Below are 22,433 nucleotides of genomic sequence, written 5' to 3'. Positions count from 1 at the left end.
GGGAGGCAGCAACCCCAGGCTGCAGGTCCCAGACGCAGCACTTCCTGCCGGTCTCTAGGGACTTCCTCTAGGTCTGCTCGCCTGGGCGTCTTCTTCGTGTCCGAGCCTGTCACACGTTCATGACCTCGCAGACTCAGCATCCTCCTCATGGACATTTTTGTCCCAAACAGACACGTTCAGCCACCTTCGAGCCTCTGCCTCCCTGGCCCTGAACCCAGCGTGCTGGCACCGAGAGGCAGCTGCTCCCCGGGTCCGAGTGTTGTGATGAGCACAGGGGCACCCGGGAAAGCCCATTCCACAGCCACAGAACAAAGAGCTCCCCCTCGGGGGCCGTCCTGGCTCTGTCTTGGCCACCGGCCGCTTTGAGAGCTTTTTGTCTGTTACTTGTTATTTGGCTTCATAAACTAAGCTGAGCTGCCCTTCCCTTGCCAATTTTTTATTTCTTTGAGAAAAAAGAAGTGCACTTGTAAATGTAAAATCATGGGACCAGCGCTGTGGCATGGCGGGAAAAGCTACCACCTCCAACACCAGCATCCCATATGGGCGCCAGTTCGAGTCCTGGCTGCTCCACTTCCAATCCAGCTCCCAGCTGTGGCCTGGGAACACAGTGGAAAATGGCCCAAGTGCTTGGACCCCTGCACCTGCATGGGAGACCTGGAAGAAGCTCCCGGTTCCTGGCTTCACCCTGGGGAGTGAAATAGTGGATGGAAGATCTCTCTCTCTCTGTTTCTCCCTCTTCTCTGTAACTCTGACTTTCAAATAAATACATAAATCTTAAAAGAAAAAAATACAATACAAAATCACCACCTTGAGACGACATACAGACGTCTGAGAGTCTGCGGCGCACAGAACTCTGAGTGGAGGGGCCCGGCCCACAGCACGGTGGTCACAGAGCATTTCCTCAGCAGGCTGGGAGCCAGTGACGAGCTGTGTCTGTCCAGCTTCCAGCAGACGGCCTCCCCCGGGCCAGCCTGCCCGGTCCTCTCGCAGCCAGGCCCGCAGGCCGAGCCCGCCTCCGTCTGCCTGGGGCTGCACGGCCTGCCACCCCGGCTAATAACACCCCAGCACCACGCCCGCTTTACCTGGTCGTCCCGGGGCCCCTCTGCAGCTGGGCCAGGGTCCGCACCGGCAGGGAGGTGGTGTGGCTCGCGCCTGGGCTTCCTCGGATGGCGTCCAGACTCACACATGGGAAGGCTCCGTCCCCGGCTACCTACTGCGAGTGAGTCACATAGGGGACCTGCCACTTCCTGCTCTGGCGGTGGTGGCAGCACGGGGGCCTCAGCTGGGCGCCTAGCGGGGTGCGGGCGGGGGCAGGGAGCCCTCCCAGCCGCAGCACAGCCCTCTGCAGCAGTGAGGGGAGCCGCCAGGCTCCCGGCTCCAATGACTTCATGGAAATTTGAAGCTTGAAACTGGAACAATTTTGAAAAAAAAAATAATACAAGCACCAAGAGCCTTCATTAGAAGCTGCGAGTCGTGTGTTCCACGCAGGGAGTCGACGCAGTCTTAACGAGCTATTAGACCAGTAGCTTGGCACCGAGCCTCATCCTGGCTCCTCATCCTTGGCACCGAGCCTCATCATCGGCCCCGCCTGGACCTCAGTTTCCCCGTCTGTGCAGGGAGGTGGCCCTGTCCACCTCCAAGAAGGGTCCAGGAGAGCCTGGGACGCCACAGGTCATCCAGGTGAGCCTCCCACCTCTGCACTCCACACATGCCTTGCACTAGGGGCAGGGCAGGGGGCAAGACCCAGGCCCAGCCGTGGGTCTTCTTCCCAACAGCTGGAGCCCCTGCAGAACCCCAGCAGCCCCAGACGCCATGAGGCTAAGAATCAAACCCCAGCTCCCATTCTGCTCTGCCAGCCTCAGTTTCCCCACTGGGGTCGGGGAAGCCCAGTGGCGAGCAGCAGACTGGGAAGGCCCACTCCCTAGCACACATGGCAGGGTCCCAAGCTCATTTTCTTTACATGTCGACACTCCAACGAGCCCGGGAGCTCTGCCTCCATCCGGGCCCTGCCCCGGCCCCCTCACCAAGCACACACCCCCTGGGCCTGGGCATTCCAAGCAGAGAAGGGACAGACATTCTTAGGGGAGATACTCACCACGCACAGGACTGACAAGAGACCCCGCCCCAGGACGGAAGAAAATCTCCCACAAACCAACATAGAAATGGCCCAACTAAAGATGGGCAAAGGACTTCAACAGGTCGTTGGAGAAACAGGATACCAAGAACGATCAGTATGCACACGGAGAAATCATCAACAAAACCGCATGGAGTTTGCACTCCGCCGCCAGCAGGGCCGAAATCCAAGAGAGGCCACCAAGTGTCGACAGGGCCGTGGAGCAATTCCAGCCGGGAGGAACTGTGTAGAACGGCACAGTCAGGGAGGAAAATGGGCAGGCCGGCCCAAAGCCAACCCCGGGCTGCACCCAAAAGAATGCAGTGACCCAGGGACCATCCAGGAACCGACAACCAAGACAGACCTGGGTCCTTACGCAGTCAAACAGGAAGTCACCCGAGAACCCAGCCAGGCAGGACAAGCGAGCGTGCACCGACTCCCACGACGGAAACTTTCTCCACAATAGAGGAACAGACGCCTGATGCACACCCCAGGCGTGAAGCACACGTAGGAGAGCACGCTCGCGTGCGTCCACAGACGCGAAGCTTCAGGAGAGACGGAGCAAAGCTGCTGGCTCAGAGCCGGGCGGGAGTTGTCCCTGGGGAAACTGCAGATGGAGAAGGGGCAAAAGGGACTCTCTGGGGAGCCAGAAGGTTCTCTTTATTCCTCCTAATAGTTATTTATTTGAAAGGCAGAGTGGCAGAGAGATAGGGAGTCAGAGAGATCCTCCATCTGCTGGCTCACTCCCCAAATGTTCACACCAGCCGGGGCTGGGCCAGGCCAGAGCCAGGAGCCTGGAACTCCATCCAGGTCTCCCACACTGGGGGCAGGCACAGCGCACCTGCTGCCTCCCAGGCACACTGGCAGGAAGCTGGATTGGAAGCAGAGGAGCTAGGACTCCCCAGACCAGCACTCTGAGACTGGATGAGGGCTTCCCATGCAGTGGGAACGCCTGCCCTGAGGTGCGAACATCCCACCTGGCTGCACTCGTGTGCGCACAAGTGCAACTCACGGCTCTGCACATTGAAGGTCGTGCACCTGACTGTGTGTACATTACACGTCCATTTCTTAACAGGTTTATCCAAGCGGACAGGGCACTGGGTGCTCAGTCACCTGGGAAACACAACGGGCCTGACTTGAACCAGCATGCAAGGTGATACCTGGGTGCCAACCCTGAAGGGAGCCGGGCGTGCAACAGGTACAGCAGTGAGCAGAGGAGCAGGGCCACAGGGGAGGCCGGGGGTGATAGGGAAAGTCCAGGTGGGCTGGGAGTCCTTGGGACGGCGGAGTCAGGAGGCACCTGCCTGCTTGATATCTCCCAGAGGCCTCAGCTGCAGCATGGCAGGTGGCTGGAGGGGGCACCGTGGCAGCCTGCACACAGGAGGATCGCTCTCCGCTCTCAGTGCAAGCTGAGGGGCCCAGCCTTGCCAGCAGGGGCATTGGAAGACAAACCCACCACGCGATGACAAAAGCTGCTGTCCCACCCAGCAAGGCCTCCTGTCCGCCCCAGGCCTCCTTCCAGCTGTGGCCTTGGAGGACGTAGTGCTCAGACTCTCCTGCTGCACCCCAGCCCAAGCCACAGGCACCTGAGAGCCCACCCAGTGAGGCGCAGGGGGCAGGACCTGTGCACCACAGCCAGCACTGCCCGGGCTGCATGCTCAGACAACGGGCACCGACTCCCGGAACTCCCCGCCACGACTCTCCTGTTCCAGACCAGGGACCCAAGGCGCCGAGGGCCACATCCCAGCCCGAGGTCAGCCGGGAAAAGGCAGCGCTGGGATTCAAACTCAGGTCCGCCTGACTGCCCAGCCCGTGATCGTAGCAGCTCACCAGCCGGCCCTCCCGGGAACTCATTACAAAGGCTTCCTTGGGTACAGGGAGCTAAGCTGCCGCCTGACACCGCATTCCCTCTTGGAGCGCCGGCTGGAGTCCCAGCTGCTCTGCTTCCCACCCAGCTCCCTGCTAATGCACCTGGGGGGCAGCGGAAGATGGCTCAAGTCCTTGGGCCCCTGCACCCACGTGGGAGACCTGGAAGAAGCCCCTAGCTCCTGGCTTCAGCCTGGCCCAGCCTTGGCCAATGCAGCCATTTGGGGAGTGAACCAGCAGATGGAAGACCAACCTCTTTCTCTAACTCTGCCTTTTAAATAAATTTTTTAAAATTTTAATTTATTTGAAAGGCAGAGTTATAGAAAGAGAGAAAGAAAGAAAGAGAGAGAGAGAGAGAAAGGTCTTCTATCTACTGGTTCCCAAATGGCCGCAACAGCCTGGGCTGGGCCAGGCTGAAGCCAGGAGCTTCTTCCGGGTCTCCCACATGGGTGCAGGGGCCCAAGCAGTTGGGCCATCTTCCGCTGCCTCCCAGGTGCATTAGCTGGGAGCCAGATGGGAGGTAGAGAAGCCAGGCCACAAACTGGCACTCATTTGTGACACTGGCATCGCAGGTGGCAGCTTAACCTGCTGCACCACAACACTGGCTGCTAAAACCTTCAAATAAAAATAAATAAAGGGCTCTCAGAGATGCGGTGCCCCTGTCCCACTAGGCTCCCACGGTAGGTGCCCTCGCCCAATCTCCCCTCACACCCAGCACTCCCAAGGCTGAGCAAACTCCACCCGAGGAGGGCAGCCTCATGGCATCCCACGGGGCACACTGCTTCCGCTTGTTCAAGCGGCCAGGCCTCACAGCATGGCCCCAACCGTGTCCTGCACCACTCAGCAGCTCCCACCCCCCGACCAGTGCACAGGGCCCAGGGGTATCTTGGAGCCAGCCGCCCGCTGTGCCACTTCCGAGGCCAGGACCTGCTCACCCAAGGAAGAGCGGGCAGCTCCAGCCTTGGGAGGGACCAGGGCCTCGCTGGGGAGGGGGCCCAAGCCGAGGCCGTGAAACAGCGCAAAGAAAGGAACAAAATGCAGCAAACACAAGGCAGACGGCGCTGTCTGCTGGCCAAGGGACAAGTAGCACTGAGTGCTGAGCGAACAGTGTGGCCCCTCCCCCACAGGAAGAAGCCCATGGCCCCCAGTATGATTTAAACCCAGGCGGGGATGGGGGGGGCCGGGGGCGGAGTGGGTATAAGAAGAGAAAACAACCCCTCCCCCCTCCCTAAACCGGGGTCTCACCAAACCGCAGAGGAGCCCGGCAGAGACAGGATCTGAGCTGTGGGCCACTCACTCCCAGCTCTCTAGGGGTGCCGGGGCTTGAGGGCTCCATGGAGAAACCCAGGCCAGCCCAGCCCACGGGAGCCAGCCGGGAGCTCAAGGCGGCCGACTGTGGTCAGGACAACACCACACAGCTGTCTGGGAGGCAGCGGCGGCTAATAGGTACCTGTGTGATGCATACAGTAAGGGCTTAATTACAGCTGGCGGGCTAGGGAGCCCAGGCTGAAGGCGCCTTCTTAGCCCCAGAGCCTGCATCCCAGCTGTCCTCCGTGCCCGCCTGCCACAGCTTGCCTGGGCCTCCTAGGTCAAGGCCTGTCTCCTCCTCTGGCCCACCCACCCTCCCTTCCCCTCCTTGACCCCACCTTCCCGCTGCTGCGTCGCCTACTGCCTCCTGGAAGGATCCAAATGCTGCCCCCCCCCCCCCCGTCCCACCACAACACTGCACCCACTGCTGCTCTCTCCGCTGGGCCACAGCGCCACAGGCCTCCCGCGAGACAGAACGCATAACTGGCCCTCCCCTCCACTGCAGCCGCCATTCGCACCACGGGTAACAGCCCCGTTTCCCCGGGGAACCTCGGCCATGTTCACGGCAGAGTGGGCACGTGACCGGGCCACTGGGAGTCGGGGAAAGGCGCCCTCCTGTCACCGGGCCAGGGCTGTGCCACTTCTGACCCCTGCCTCCTGGTGTTCCCACCCTGGAAGCCCCTCCCACGCCAGAGTGGTCATTAAAACGCTTCTGAAACCCCACGAGGCCTCTGAGGGCGTGAAGGCCTCGCTGCGGCCCCCAGCTCCCTCTTGGATCCCTCCCTCCGGGGGTGAGGAACTATGACCTCCTGCCAAGAGCCAGCACCAACCTTCCATCCACACGAGCAAGCCTCCAGCTAGGGGGCAAAGCCTCAGCCCAGCCCAGCCTTTAGTGACTATACCTCCAGAGACTAAACCAGAACCCTAAATTCCCAGCCTAGGGAAATTGTGGGATAATAGATCCTGAATACGATCATCAGGCAGGAGAACTCGCCAAAAAATGAAGCCAAGACAGAAGCAGAGTCTTCATGATCCCAGATGAGCCCCTGGATCCAGCCATACCTGAATGCACACAAAATCTCCCCTGGGATTACGGCAGTCACTAGGTCTCCTTGTCTTCCCCTTCCCTTCGCTTGCAGTAGGGCTCCCCGGACTCACACCCTCTCACGCGCACCTGCCTGCTCGGGTGCCAGCAGGGTCCCAGCTTCTCTCCCATCAGACCCGCCTTGCTGAGGGCCAAGACCCTCTCTTCCCTGCACTGGGCACTCACTCGGCAGCCCTCGTGCTATTTCTGCCAGGCTCAGATGCTGCCCTGGAGAACATAGGACAGAAACACAACGCAGTGTGAGCCCCTTGCCGGCTCCCCAGCCCCAGACGACAGAGCTCAGCCCTGGCCAGGGGCGGGCACAGCCTTGTGGTCCTGTCACTCAGCCGTCCCCAGATGGATTTGTCACAGGCAGGCTGGGGAGCATTCCAACGCATCGACTCAGCTCCTCCGGCTGCGCCCTCGGCTCTCCCCAGCTGTGGGCTCAGGGCCGTGTGGGGGATCCTCTGCCTCGCCAGGCTGGCATTGAAGGAATGCCCGGGTTCTGCCTGCATTTCACGGGCCGGAAGTGTGGCTTCCAGAGGCGCCAACTGAGGCCTTGCAGCCACCTACCCGTCAGAGGCCAGCGGGGCCTTTTGAGCCCTGACCAGCTGTGGTCCCGAGGGGTCGCCAGGGCGAGCCCCAGAGCCACTGCTCCTCCCATGTGGACATCGAAATAGCTGCTGCTTAGCCCGGCTCCAGCGGCAGGACAAGCACAGGTGGGCCTAGGGCATGTGGGTGGTGCAGCCCGCCCAAGGGCAGGGGGCCAGCTGTCATGACCTCCCCACCCTCACCCAGCCCCGGGCCCTAGTCCTTGCCAGCCCTGGGGGTCAGAACTTAGGAGAAGGGAAGGGCGGCCGAGGCCACGCGGTGTTGAGTAACAGCAGTGAATCCTCAAAGAACAGATGGAAAGCAACTGCCCTGGCAACCAAAAGGCCTGATTTCCTTTGAAAAACTTGGCAGCTGGGCCGCACCAGCAGCCACCCGTCCTTCCCCACACCCGGCCCAGTATGACCGGGAAGGGCAGGGAGGAAGACCACGCCCCTCCCAACAGGCCCTGGGAAGGGGGCTAAGGCAGAGCTGAGAAGAGCAGCTCACAGAACCACCCAGGAATGGGAGCCCTGGGCCAGGCACTGTGGTGTAGGAGGTAAAGCCGCCACCTGCAACATAAGCATCCCATGTGGGCACCGGTTCAAGTCCCGGCTGCTCCACTTCTGATCCAGCTCCCTGCTAATGTGTCTGGGAAAAGCAGCAGAAGAGAGCAATTACTTGGGCCCCTGCACCCATGTGGGAGATAGGAAGAAGTTCCTAGTTCCTGGCTTTGATCTGACCATTGCTCCCATCTGGGAAGTGAAACTAGCAGATAGAAGATCTGTCTGTCTGTCTCTCTCTGTTTCTCTCTTTCCTTCATGCTGCAACTCCTTCAGATAAATAAATAAAACTTTTTTTTGAAGATTTACTTATTTATTTGAAAGGCAGAGTTACAGAGAGGCAGAGGCATTCCCTCCCCAAATGGCCACAACGGCTGGAGCTGGGCCAAACCAAAACCAGGAGCCAGGAGCTTCTTCTGGGTCTCCCACATGGGTGCAGGGGCCCAAGGACTTGGGCCATCTTCTTCTGCTTTCCCAGGCCATAGCAGAGAGCTGGATTGGAATTGGAGCAGCCAGGACTCAAACCGGTGCCCATATGGGATGACGGCACTGCAAGCAGCGGCTTTACCCACTACACCACAGCGCCGGCCCCAATAAATAAATCTTTTTTTTTTTTTTTAATTTTTTTTTTTTGACAGGCAGAGTGGACAGTGAGAGAGAGAGAGACAGAGAGAAAGGTCTTCCTTTACTGTTGGTTCATCCTCCAATGGCCGCCGCGGTAGCGCGCTGCGGCTGGCACACTGCGGCCGGCGCACCGCGCTGATCCGAAGCCAGGAACCAGGTGCTTCTCCTGGTCTCCCATGTGGGTGCAGGGCCCAAGCACTTGAGCCATCCTTCACTGCACTCCCAGGCCACAGCAGAGAGCTGGCCAGGAAGAGGAGCAACCAGGACAGAATCCGGCGCCCCAACCAGGACTAGAACCTGGAGTGCTGGCGCCGCAAGGTGGAGGATTAGCCTATTGAGCCACGGCGCCGGCCCCAATAAATAATTCATAAAAAAAAGGGCAGGGGAGCTTTCTGTGGTCTGATTATGTTACACAGGTGCCTATGTGGTTTTTTTGCATTTGAAAAAAACCAAGAATACATTCCAATTCTTAAGAGTTTTTTCCAGGGGATAAGAGTAATTTAACATTTGCATTTTTGTTTGTGTCTCCAACTCTTCACTATGAAAACATAATCCCCACATAAAAGTCAACAGCAGAGCGGGCATGGGGCCTCCCGGTGAGAGTGCCTGTGTCACCTCGGAGCACCTGGGTTCCACACCGGGCTCCGCCTCTCAACCTCTGCTTCCTGTCAGTGCGGACCACAGGCGGTGACGGTGAGGGCTCAAGTGCCTGGGTTCCTGCCTCCCACACGAGAGACCTGAACTGAGTTCCCAGCTTCTGGCTTTGACCCCAGCGCAGCCTGGTTGTTGTGGGCATTTGGGAAGTGAACCAGCAGATGGGAACTGTCTGTCTGTCTCTCTCATTGCCTCTCAATAAAATAAAAAGTAATAATACTAAAAAAAAAAAAAAAAAGGCTGGCGCCGCGGCTCACTAGGCTAATCCTCCGCCTTGCAGCGCCAGCACACCGGGTTCTAGTCCCGGTCGGGGCGCTGGATTCTGTCCCGGTTGCCCCTCTTCCAGGCCAGCTCTCTGCTGTGGTCCAGGAGTGCAGTGGAGGATGGCCCAAGTGCTTGGGCCCTGCATCCCATGGGAGACCAGGAGAAGCACCTGGCTCCTGCCATCGGATCAGCGCAGTGCACCGGCCGCAGCGTGCTACCGCGGCGGCCATTGGAGGGTGAACCAACGGCAAAAGGAAGACCTTTCTCTCTGTCTCTCTCACTGTCCACTCTGCCTGTCAAAAAAAAAAAAAAAAAAAAGGAGGGAAGTTACAATGGGAAAAAAAAAAAAAAAGGCAAGTACAAGATTGGGAATTCTCCACTCACAGCCAAAATCAGCAGCGCCTGTAACTGGGTGAAAATTGAAAGTTTTTGTGATCCTTAAAAATATATTAAAGCCATCGCACATCAGCTGTCAGTGTCACTAAAGGAGACTCAAGCAGACCATGCAAGCCTTCCACAAAGGGTTCCCACCACCTCCCACAGCTGCCTGAAACCGTCAATACCAGATGAGATCCAGCCTCTGGAAACAGTAACGATTTACAGCACTCAGGGGTCCGGAGCACTTGAGACATCACAGGAGGCTCTGACAGGTGAGGGAACCCAGCTGCAACAAAACCACTGGAAGAGACACAGAACACGTGTCAGTCCCACGTGGGAAACCCTGCTGAAACACAGCCTGCCTCACCGTGTGGACCTCATTCGGATCCTGATTCTAAAAAAGTCAAAGAGCAGGCAGACATCTGGTGTGACAGCTGGGACATTGCTGGGAATGCCTCATCCCACATTGGAGTGCCCGGTTCGAGTCCTGGCACCACTCCCAGCCCCAGCTTCCTGCTAATCCACACCCTGCAAGGCGACAGCTCAAGTACTCGGATGTCTGCCACTCACGTGGGAGACCTTGGTTGAATTCCTGGCTCCTGGCTTCAGCCTGGCCCAGCCCTGGATATTGCTGGCACTGGGGGAGTGAACCAGCCGATGGAAGATCTCTCTCTCTCTCTCTCTCTCTCTTTCAAACAACATGAAATTAATACAAAAAGTAGTAAGGATGTATTGTCGATGCTTGTGAAAGCATTGGAAATCTGAACGTTGGATAGTTATGATCTTAAGGAATTATTGCTGGTTTTCAGATATCATATTACATATTTGACTATTTTATTATATAAACTGACCGACTGTGGTTGCATAATTAATGAGGTACAACGTGATGTTATGATACATATAATCTGGTTTACATCAAGCCAGTTAACATTTCCAACATCTCAAAGACTTTTTTTGTGATGAAGACATTTGAAATTTAACAATTTTAGAACGTGCACTGTTAACTATAGGGACCACGGTATAAAAAAAAGTGTTCCCCTCCCTAATGGAAAGTTCACACCTTTGACCAGCACCTCCGTTCCCCCCACATGGCCCTCTGCTAACCTGCACCTCGGCTTCTGAGTGCAACTGTTTCAGTTTCCACTCACAAGGGACCTCCGGCAGCACTCCTCCCTGTGCCTGGCTCATTTTACGTAAGAGTATCCTCCGGGCGCACACGTGTTTTCGAGGGACAGAATTCCGTCCTTTGAGGCTATCCACTGCGCTCTCTTCACCCACTCGCGTGGCGGCGGACACTTGGCTATTGGGAACAGTGCTGCAATGGCCATGGCACAAAGCCAGCTCTCCAACACAGCGATTTCAGCTCCTTTGGATAAATACCCAGGAGTGGGCTTGCTGATCACACTATAGTCCAATGTCTATTTCCACGAACAGTGAACAAGGCTTCCTTTGCCTACACATCTTGGCTAATATTTTTTATCTTTTATGATTCATTTTTCTGAAAGGCAGAGTGACAGAGACAAACAGACAGAGCTTCCATCTGCTTGATCACTCCCCAAATGGCTGGGGAGTTGGGGCTGGGCTAGGCTGAAGCCATGAGCCAGGAACTCCATCGGGGTCTCCCACCTGGGTGGCAGGGACTCAAGTTCTTGGGCCATCACCTGCTGCTTTCCCAGGCACATTGGCAGGGAGCTGAATAGCAGGCGGCTGGCTCTTTGACACCGCAGGTTAAGCTGCGGCCTGCAGTGCCGGTTTGAGTCCTAGCTGCTCCAGCTCCAATCCAGTTCTCTGCTAATGCTCCTGGGAAAGCAGCAGAAGATGGCCCAAGTCCCTGAGCCCCTGAACGTACATGGGAGACCCAGAAGAAGCTCCTGGCTCCTGGCTTCAGCTTGGCCCAGCCCTAGTCACTGTGGTCCTTTGGGGAGTGAACCACCAGATAAAAGACCTCTCTTTCTTTCCTTCTCTCTCTGTAACTATGCCTTTCAAAGCTGTGGTGTAGTGGGTAAAGCTGCCTGCAGTGCTGGCATCCCATGTGGGCGCACTGGTTCAAGTCCCAGCTGCTCCACTTTCCATACAGCTCTCTGCTATGGTCTGGGAAAGCAGTGGAAGATGGCCCAAGTGTTTGAGTCCCTGTACCACGTGGGAGACCTGGAAGAAGCTTCTGGCTCCTGGCTCCTGATCAGCACAGCTCTGGCCGTAGTAGCCAATTGGGGAGTGAACCAGCAGATGGAAGACCTCTCTCTCTCTCTCTCTCTCTGCCTCTCCTCTCTCCAGGTAACTGTGACTTTCAAATAAAAATAAATAAATCTTTAAAAAGATTTTAAAAATAAAAAAAAGATGTATTTGATTTGAAAGAGTTACAGAGAGAAAGAGAAAAAGAGAAATCTTCCATCCATGGGTTCACACTTCAGATGGCTGCAACAGCCATGGCAGGACTAGGCTGGCACCAAGAGCTTCATCTGAGTCTCCTACATAGGTGGCAGGGGCCCAAGGCATGTTGGCAGGGGACTGGATCAGAAGTAGAGCAGCAGGGACATGAACCAGCACCACATGCAATGCTGGTACTGCAGGTGGTGCCTTTACCTATGCCACATTTAAAAAAAAAAAATGTATCTCCTGGCCATCTGTATGTCTTCTAAAATGTATCTAGTTAAGGTCATTGACCATTTTTTAATTCAGGATATTTGTTTTCTGGCTATTGAGTTGGGTTCCTTATATGCCTTCAATAATAAACTTTTGTCAAATATCTGGCTTGCAAATATTTTGCTGCCTCTTCACTCTGGTCTTTCCTTTGTTGTAAAGAAACTTTATTTGATATAACCTTATTTGTCTATTTTTGCTTTTGTTGCCTGAGCTTCTCAGGTCAAATAAAAAAAATTGCCCAAGCCAATGTTTTGTTTTGAAAGATTTTTTATTTAGTTAAGAGTTACAGAGAGGCAGAGAGAGAGAGAAGTGTTCCATCTGCTGGTTCACTCCCCAAATAGTTGCAACAGCAGGAGCTACACTAATCTGAAGCCAGGAGCTTCCTCTGGGTCTCCCACGCAGGTGCAGGGGCCCACGGACATGGGCCATCTTCTACTGCTTTCCCAGGCCACAGCAGAGAGCTGGATTGGAAGTGGAGCAGCCAGGACCTGAACTAGTGCCTACATATGATGCCGGCACTACAGGCAGTGGCCGTACCCACTACGCCATAGCACCGGCCCCTTGTTTTAAGATTTCTTTCTTTATTTGAAAGGTGAAAGAGAAAGAGAGAAAGTTTCCATCTGCAGTTCACTCTCCAAATGACCACAATGGCTGAGACTAGTCCTGGGCCCAGACCAGGAGCCTGGAACTCCATCCGGGTCTCCCACATGGTGGCAGGAGCCTGAGTACTTGAGGCATCATCCATTGCTTTCCCAGGCGCATTAGCAAAGGACTGGACCAGAAGTGGAGCAGCCGGGACTTGAACCGGCGCTCCCCAGGATAGGCCGATGACATCGGAAGCGGCAGCCCCATCTGCTATGCCATGCCAGCCCCGCCCAGACCAACGTTGTGTAAGTTTCCTCCTAGTAGTTGTATAGGTTCAAGCGTCACATGAAGTCTTTAATGCGTTTTGAGTTGATTTCTGCGTATGGTTTGAAACAAGGGTTCAGTGTTATTCTTCTGAATGTGGACACCCAGTCTTCTCAAATCCCTCTATTGAAGAAACTTCCTTTCTAGAGCCTCTGTCAAATATCAACTGACCATAAACGCATGGGTTCACTCCTAGGCTTTCCATTTTGCTCCACTAGCCAATGTGTTTATCTTTTTTTTTTTTTTTTTTTTTTACTTGAGAGGTAGAGTTACAGACAGTAAGAGAATGACAGAGAGAAAGGTCTTCCTTCCATTGGTTCACCCCCCAAATGGCCGCTACGGCTGGCGCTGCGCCAATCCGAAGCCAGGAGCCAGGTGCTTCCTCTTGGTCTCCCATGTGGGTGCAGGGCCCAAGCACTTGGGCCTTCCTCCACTGCACTCCCTGGCCACAGCAGAGAGCTAGACTGGAAGAGGAGCAACCAAGACCATAACCGGCACCCACATGGGATGCTGGCGCCACAGGTGGAGGATTAACCAAGTGAGCCACAGCGCCGGCCCCCAATGTGTTTATCTTTATGCCGGTGCCATGCTGTCGTAATTACTACAGCTTTGTAATATAGTTTGGAATCAGATAATGTAACGTCTCCAGCTTTGTTCAAAATTGCTTTGGGCACTGGGAGTCTGAGGTGTCACAAGAATTTTAGGCTCATTTTCCATTTCCATGAAAACAGGTCCTTGGAATTTTGATGGGCACCGCATTGACTCCGCGCATCACTTTAAGGATTAATCCTTCCGATCTGTGAACATTTTCCACTCTGCCTCCCGCGTCTCATTAATTCGTCCTAGTTTCTGCGTGCAAACCCTTCCCGTCCCTGCACTGTTTACTCCTAAGCATTTCGCTGTTCTTGATGCTATACTACATGGGACGGTTTCCTTGGTTTTGTTTTTGGAAAGTGAATGGCACAGAAACACTGCCGCCTCTGCGCGCCTGGCCGGCACCCTGCAGCTGTTCTGTGTTCTAACAGCCATTCGGGGCCCGTGTGCTTGTACGAGAGTCCTTATCGTTCCACGCTGTGGCCTACAATTTTGACAGATGACGTGATCCCACGTCGGGAGGGGCTGAGCTTGGCCAGGGTTGGCTGAGGGGCAGGCACGCTGTTCCACCTTCTCTCTCTCACCTTTCCGGCCGGAAACGTGGAAACGCTGTCGTCACCCGAGCTCAGGGCCCCTGCTCTCCCTTGAGTCACACAGTGAAGGGATCGAGTTTAGCCCCTTCTCACAGCGGAGGACCACGGCGATGTCAAAGCAAAGTGACTCGCCCAGATCTTAGAGCCAGGGACGCGACCCCACTCCCTACGGATGGGAGAGAGAAACAGGGACAGGTGCAGCCCTCCCCGCAGCTTCCACAGGCCTCTGGCAGGAAGCACAGGAGGCCACAGGTGCCAGCTCCCGGAGACCACCCGCAGGGGGCAGCCGTCCACCTTCCCCGCCCCCTAACAGCCCCGCCCCCTAACAGCTTCCACAGCAGCCCTGGCAGCATCTTAGCGCTCTCCTGGGAACTCCTCCCTGTCTCATCCTCCACTAAGGAGTTGACCGGGGGAACAGGAGGCCCTTGGCGCTGGGGACATCCACGCCCCAAGACATGGCGCTGCCGCATCCCACCTGCAGGCGCCACCAGGTTGAGGAACGGACCCGTTTTACCCTGAAAAAAAGGGAATCCACGAACAAGGGCACAGCTGCCAGCCGCTCAGTAGAGCCCTCAGAAACAGCCTGAATCCAGCCCAGGGGGTGGATCAGAGACGTGGCCTCTTCCCCCGCCCAACTCAGCACACACAGCCCCGCAGGCACAGGGCTCTCCATGGAGGACCGTGGGGAGCACCGTGCACCTCATGTTCGCTTTCTTAGTATTGGTTACAAAGTCAGCTGGAAGGAGTTACTGCAAAAACAACAGGTTCCAAGGTTTCTCCCACTTCTTGCTTATATTTTATGATTTTTCAATAATTAAATGTGCATTATTCCTTTAATTAAAAATTAAAGCTCCTTGAAGCCTAGCAGTTAAGACGGCCGCATCCCACATCAGAGTGCCTGGGTTCGAGTCCCGACTCCAGCTCCTGCTAATGCACACCCTGAGAGGCAGCGGTGATGGCTGGCACTAACATGAGAAGCCTGGAGGGAGTTCCTGGTGCCCGGCTTCCGCCAGGCTGTCGCAGGCATGTGGGGATTGAACTAGCAGATGGAAGCTCTCTCTCAGTCTCTTCATCTTGGTGTCTGCCTCTATGTTTCCGTGTGTCTGCCTCTGTCTGTCTCTCCCTTCCACCTGTACCTTCTGTCTGTCTGTCTGTCTCTCTCTCTCTCTCTCTCTCTCTCTCTGTCTCAAATACATTTTATAAAAATTAGAACCATTTAAACATGAGAAATGAGCTGACTTTCTCCTCCTCCTGGAATTGCAGCTCGTAGCTTCGGTCCAGGAAGCAGGAACGCTGGCTTCCAACCAGACATTGCGGCCGCCCATTTGGGGGGCCCCGGGCCTTTAGTTTCCCCAGTATTCACGCACTAAACTCCCAGTGAGCTCCCCCAACACCCGCACTGAGCCTGCTTCCTCCTCTGTCAGAGGGACCTCAGGGCCCACTAACAAGGTCATGTGAGCCATGCTGGCCCTGCCACTGCCCTCCCCACGAGCAGGCACACCCCTTTCCTGCCTGTGCTCAACCCTCCCACCGACCCGCACCTGCTGCTGGGGAGCCCGCACCAGGGCCACAAGCCTGCAGAGCTTGGCCTGCTCACGGCCGACCAGCCGCGGCCAGATCCCTCCCACCGCCCTCCAGGAAGTGGCAAGGTCCCCCCCACCCCGAACCCCAGAGAAGCAGAGGCAGGCAGGAGAGAAAAGACTATACCTACACACAACCCACCAAGGCCAAACCGCACCAACATCTTCATTCCATTTCCACCAACTCTTCCAGGTGCCCCCATACATACTGGCTTCTTTTTGAGAGTGGCTGTTGCGTTATTCCTAAATGGTGCACGGTTCCCACGACCAACAGCTGCACTCTGTATGCCGATGCGACACAGAACCCACAGCCTTCGCAGCTGTCCCAATGACGCCCTCTGCACCCTTCTTTGCAGCCTGGGCTCACACACTGCGTTTGTCGCATCTCTTTGGTCTCCCCAACCTCTGAGGGGAGTTCTCGTATCGTCCCCATTTTACATATGGGCAACTGAGCCTATGAGAGGCGAAAGCGCTCACCTAGACTCACACAGCTGGGCCTCAGGCCCAGGGGCTCCAGCCTCAAGAGCCTGGCTCTGGTCCTCCAGACCTAAGAGTTAGCAAATAGCCTTTGTTGTTGCTAACAGAACACAGCGGCGGCTCCCTCTGCAAACAGCTAGATGGCCGCTCAGGCCACCTCGCCGGGCAGGTGGCCATGAACTGAAGGGGTAGCCTCCTGTGCACACACTCGGCTTCCTGTCACCAGCTCCCTGCACCTGGCCATGGCCCTGGCTGGATGCCCACCCCCACCCCCGTGGGGCTGCACCGAGACATTTCCAGGTAAAGAATGCGCTCAGGTCTGGAGGACTGGGCTCGCATTTCTCTTCTTTTTTAGCAACGCCCAGGCCCAAGTGCCCACGTCCATCCAAAAGGCAGAGGAAGGTGGAGCCCCAGAGGCACAACCGGAAGTCCTCAGAGTCCCCAGACCACAGCCCTGCCACAGAGCCTGACCAGGCTGGAGGGGGCTCCTGGCATCAGGAGGGCTGTGAGCTCTGTCGCAGCCACAGGATGCGACTGCGCTGGAGAGAAGGGGCCAGGAAGAGCTGGAGCGAGGGCTGGGAGGCTGGGAGCTGCAAGTTCTCACAGCACAGAGCAGACAGGACCCCAGGGAGCCGCAGCAGGGCCTGCCACCTACAGGCAGACCACACGAACTCAGCCTCCTCAGCGAGGGTCCTCGGGGTACTGCCCAGGGCCCAGCCCACAGGGATGTGGGTGCAGTGTCCACTCCCCATGGGGCCCAGAACTCCCGCCCCACAATTCTAACCCAGGCCTGGCAACATCATCCTAGAAAATCACTTCCTGGGGCCGGCACTGTGGCATAGCGGGTTAAAGCTGCCACCTGTGTGCTGGCATCCCATATGGGTGCCAGTTCGAGACCCGGCTGCTCCACTTCGGATCCAGCTCTCTGCTATGGCCTGGGGAAGCAGTAGAAGGCGGCCCAAGTCCTTGGGCCCCTGCACCCGCATGGGAGTCCCGGAGGAAGCTCCTGGCTCCTGGCTTCGGATTGGCACAGCTCCAGCCGTTGTGGCCATCTGGGGAGTGAACCATCCGATGGAAGACCTCTCTCTCTCTCTCTTTCTCTCTCTCTCTCTCTTTCTCTTTGCCTCTCCTTCTCTCTCTGTGTAACTCTTTCAAATAAATAAATAAATCTTTAAAAAAAAAAAAAAAGAAAATCACTGCCTTTGACTCTCGAATTCGGGGAGGGGGCGGCGGCTCAGGGCCATCGCCCTCACCCAGTGCCCCTCACGAGAGGGGCCACCAGCACGCCTGGTTCCCTCCAGGGAGGGCTCATCAGACAGCTTCCCAATGGCCTGAGCCATAGATGCCAGCAGACACCCAGGGGACAAGGACAGGCCCCCCATTAGGGCACCTTCTGCCCATTCTGTCCGGGCCGTGAGACCCGTCTGTACTGAAAGAGCTCCAAATTCTGGGGCTGCACCACTGGACACCCCAGGAGGCTGAGAAGTCTGCAGCAGCCTCGCACGCTCACCTGCAAACCAACTCCAAGTGTGAGGCAGGAGAACTGCTCTGGAAAAGGTACCAGGACGGACAGAAACGAAAGAGCGTTCTGCTTCTTCCTCATCACAGATAACCCTGGGACTACGGAAAGCATGAATAAAAGAAAATGACCTGTGGACAAAGCAACCCCAAAGATCCACCCCCCAATACACACACACACGCACAGGGCCCTGCCCCGGCATCCACGCATGACGCACGGCTCAGCTCGGCCTGCCTGCTGGGTGAGCGTCCGGGGCCAAAGTGTGGCCACCCTGTCCCCACCATTGGCCAAGGGGCTCAGAACTCAGCTCTCCGCCTCCTGCCCAGACACAGGCAGCCCCACCGATTCAGCCGGGAGCCAACACAGCCACCGTGTCCCCATGCACAGTCCCTGCACCAGCTAACGGACAGGGGATCCAACGGGGGTTGGGGAGTCCAGAGCACAGGGTCAGGTGTGGGTAGGAGTGGGGTGGGCGGGGAGCTGAAGGGTTTTGCCCTTGGTGGGGAATTTTAGAGAACCTCTGAGCTCCGCCTGCAGGGGCACACAGGGCCAGGCTCACTGACCTATATTCAATCAGAACCCCCAAACCACATCTGAGCGCACGGCAAGACCGGCCCTACTTCCAGCTCCTGGCCCAACTCGGTGAGGTTTGTGAGGGTCTCAGCTTCCCCCACCTGTAAAAGGGGCCGCTGCTCCCAGCCCAGCCTAATTCACCTCGAATGAAACAAGGGAGGGGCAGCAGCTGTGGACCGGAGGACTTCCTGGCCTTCCCCTTCTCCCCGCCCTCCCCCAGAACCCGCCCGGGGTGGGGGTGGGGGGCAGCCCCTCTCACCAGTGCACAGACACTGGGCACCAGGGCCGGTGCGAATCCTGCGCACAGCACTGGGGGCAGCGGCGGTCTGCACCTGGACCCTGTTTGTCAGACCTGGGTTCTCATCCCTCCCCCAAGCAAGCCCCTCTCCCACGAGGGCACCTGGCCACCTTTGAAAGCCACAGCGAGTCCAGAGTCCCTCACGGCAGGCCCGGAGACCACGGCCAGCCAATGCCCTGTGCAGCACAGCGCCAGGGGCTCACCCTCAGTTTTCACTCCGAGTCCTGAGGTTTTGAGAGAGGAGACCCGGATGGACGAGAGGAGGGGGAAGAGCCCACATCACGCGTGACAGGCTCCAGCAGGGCACCTGTGCCCTCCCCTTCCTGTGGGGACGGTTGGGGTTCACCGCCTGTCCCCACCTCACCCCTGCTGGGGCTCACCGAGGCCCTCACCCAGCCTCTCTCCCTGGTGAGATTGTAGCCGGGCCCTGAGCAGCCAGACAGAGCCAGCAGGGCGACTCTGCCATCCTCGGTCAGCGAGCATGCCAGGGAGCCCCGAGGAGGACAGCGCCGGGGCACCCTGCGCATCGCTCCGGTCTCAGTCTTGCCATCAGGGAAGTGGGCTTGGGGCACTGTCCACGGAGCCTCTCCCTGCGGGAAGGCGGCAGGCTTGGGGGCCAAGCGAGCGGGCATCGGAGAAGACCCAACCAAGCCTCAGCGGCAGCTGGCACACACACGCTGGGAGGGGCTTCCCCGGGCAGCCCCGCTCAGGCCCGCGACCCCTCATCCCCTCACTCCCACCCCTCGGGGTCAAGAAAGGGGAGCGGCTGGAGGCGCCCCGAGCCCACACCCGCCCTGGCGCGGGTCTCCGGCCCCTGCGCCCCCGAGCCGCGGCCCGAGCGCTCTCACCTGCCTCGCGGCTCCGCTCCGCCGCCGCCACCACCGCCGCCCGAGTGTCCGCGGGCGGGCCCGGCGCTGCGGGTGGGTGGGTGGCTGGGTGGAGGGCGGGAGCGACCGCAGGCGCCCCCCGCTGGCCGCCGGGCCCAGGCCGCGGGCGCGGGCGGCGGGGCCCAGGCGGCGGAGGCGGCCGGGGTGCGGCTTGCCCCTGCCGGCCCCGGAGAGGCTGGAGGCGCCGCCTCCCCGGCCACCTTCGGACACCGGCAGGAAATAAAAGCTTTGCAGAAGTATTTTCCCCCAGTGACTCACGCACGTGTTCGGAGCGCGGGCCCGCCCCAGCCCCAGGAAAACTCTTTCTAGCAAACTCCTTCAGTTGCGCCTGCCCCTGTTTCTGGAATCCTCCGCGGTCGGCGGGCACGTGCCCTCCCAGGGGGTCCGCAGGGGGCTGCCGCCCACCCCCAGCCTTGCCGCTCCGGGTGACCCTGCCCCGAGCCCGGAAGACAAAGCCTGCCTAAGAAAGTAGGTGTGGTAGCCTTGCTGTGACCCCTGCCACCCAGGGCGGGGCCCCAGAAATGGTAGCGAGCAAGAAAGCTCCTCTGAGTCACCAGGGAGGGAGGGGACCAAAGGCGGGGTCATCAAGTCCAGGAGGGCCTGGCACTCCGACCTCAGAGAGTCCCTCGCACCCGGCCCAGCCAGTGTTCCCTCAAATGGGGGGTGGGGCCGGTGGTCAGGGCTCGCTCATGGCTGGGAGGGGGGTCACAAGGGCATCTGTCGTGCCCAGGTCTCAGGTCCAACCTCCGGTTCCCCCTGCCAGCCAGATCGCCACAGGAGGAACCAGCCAATCTGTACTTTAACTTTAACTTGGTGCCGGCGCTGTACCCTAGCAGGTAAAGCTGCCACCTGCTGCGCCGGCATGCCATATGGCCTCTGGTTCAAGTCCTGGCACCTCCACTTCTGATCCAGCTCTCTGCTATGGCCTAGGAAAACAGTGGAAGATGACCCAAGTCCTTGGGCCCCTGTGCCCAGGTGGGAGACCCAGAAGAAGCTCCTGGCTCCTGGCTTCAGAAAGCCCAGCTTTGGGGACTGAACCTCCCCGTAACTCTGCCTTTCAAGTAAAATAAATAAATCTTTAACATATAAAAAAACTTACTTTCATTTTATTTGAAAGGCCAAGAGACAGAGGGCCATGTTCAGCTACTGGTTTACTCCTCACCTGCTTGCAGCAGCTGGGCCAAGAGCTGGAAACTCAACCCGGCTCTCCCATGTGGGTGGCAGGGATCCAAGCATGGAGCCACCTGCTGCTGGCTCCCAGCGTGTGCGTTAACAGGAAGTGGATGAAGTGGATGGGAAGCAGAGTGGTTTGGACCCAGTGCAGACATCGCAAGTGCTATTCGAAGCGCTGCGTTGCATGCCTGCCCCCAGCCCCGGCCATCTATTGGAGAACTCCTGGTCTACTGGAACCCTATGGTGGCATCCTGGAGTTCCATACCCCCACGTTCCTGGTGTGGCATAGTCTTGCTGCCCACGGCAGGCCTGGAACCTGGCTCAGAGGCCCCCTCTTTGAAACCAGGCTGAGGCATCACGTTTGGAAGCCAGCTCCCCTTGCAGCCGGCAAGCAAGCGAGCAGTCTCAGGTTAGGCTCCCGTCTCTGCAGCAAGCCCTCCCCACCTTGCCCCGAGAGCAGCAGGCATCAGCCTCCCAGAAGCAACTGGGCCCACCTGTTGGCCTCAAGGCCCCCCGAACAGCCAGTGCCTCTGCACCCCAGCTGTGTGTACCCTGGGCTTCTCCTCTCCCAGCAGAGCGCCAGGAGCCCCTGATCTGTTTGTGGCACACAGAGCGGGGAGCAGTGCTGTGGCTTCCCACCCCAGCACCTGTGTATCATCTTCCCACAAAATCTGTGATCAACACTGCTGACCAGACACAGGGAGATGGAGACAGAGATGGAGACAGTGAGTGACACTTCACCAGCACTCACTGTTGTCACCTGTTGAGACCTCCACCCCCATCCCTGCAGGTGGCATCTCGGGGTGGGAAGATGGCCTGGTCCTCAGTGCTTCTCCCACTGTGGTGGGTACCGCCAGGCCCACTGCAGAGCCGGGGTGGGCACTGGGCTTTTCACCTCCTCCTGCCCCAGGGGATGCCAATGCCGCTGGCTCTCAGGTGATGAAGAGTCTGATCATGATCTGCGGGCTGGGAAGATGTGTTGTTTTGAAACCTGGGTGAGTTTAGTTAGTGACAAGGATGCCTCTCGAATCAGACAGGAAAAGCAACGGCTTCTCAACACATGGTGTTGGATGAACTGGTAGTAGATTGAGGGGAGAAATAGTTAAGTCCACTTGCTACCCGTACATTTATTTTTTTTATTATAAGACTTTTTTTAAAAAAAGATGTATTTATTTATTTGAAAGGCAGCGTTACAGAGAGGCAGAGGCAGAGAGAGAGAGAGAGAGAGATCTTCCATCTGCTGGTTCACTGCCCAAATGGCAATGACCAGGCCTTGGAACTCCTGGCTCCAGCCAGGAGCCAGGAACTCCATCCTGGTCTCTCTCCCACATGGGTGCAGGGGCCCAAGGACTTGGGCCATCTTCTACTGCTTTCGCAGGCCATAGCAGAGAGCTGGATCAGAAGTGGAGCAGCCGGGACTAGAACCGGCGCCCATATGGGATGCTGGCACTGCTGGCAGCGGCTTTACCCACTACACCACAGTGCCACCCCTAAGGATAGGATTATTTGAAAACTTACAGGAGAAAAGTTGTACTCATTTTGAAGGAGTCAGCACGGGAAGCCGAGTCCACGCTGGAGGCTGCCGCTCACCGCTCACCCTCCCCATCCCGTGAGGAGGGCTCCGGAGGCCCCCGCCACCTGTGCCTGTGATTTTCATTATGTGCGGTGTGCAGACCCTGGAGGCACTGGGAGTCAGTCTCCACCACTGTGTCTCCATCCCGCCACTTTCCTCAGCAGTGGGACTT

General features: G+C 57.5%; 1 protein-coding gene across 6 annotated transcripts in view; it reads right to left on the bottom strand.

Annotated features, from left to right (window-relative positions):
• ADCY7 (adenylate cyclase 7) overlaps positions 1-9,717 on the bottom strand; it is a 46,084-nt gene extending 36,367 nt beyond the window's left edge. For 5 of the 6 annotated variants that reach the window (XM_062177326.1, XM_062177320.1, XM_062177322.1 and 2 more), the window contains exon 1: positions 9,628-9,717. The gene's annotated coding sequence lies outside the window, so the exon portion shown is untranslated. Of the gene's footprint in view, positions 1-1,082; positions 1,252-9,627 lie in introns of those variants that run through there. The other variant, XM_062177321.1, reaches the window with a different exon arrangement.
• Positions 9,718-22,433: the final 12,716 nt, after the last annotated feature.

The sequence above is a fragment of the Lepus europaeus genome, chromosome 19, assembly GCF_033115175.1.
Source record: "Lepus europaeus isolate LE1 chromosome 19, mLepTim1.pri, whole genome shotgun sequence".
Classification (NCBI taxonomy): Eukaryota; Metazoa; Chordata; class Mammalia; order Lagomorpha; family Leporidae; genus Lepus; species Lepus europaeus.
The sequence above is the reverse complement of the archived record's forward strand: the minus strand, read 5'-3'. Positions and strand labels throughout refer to the sequence as shown.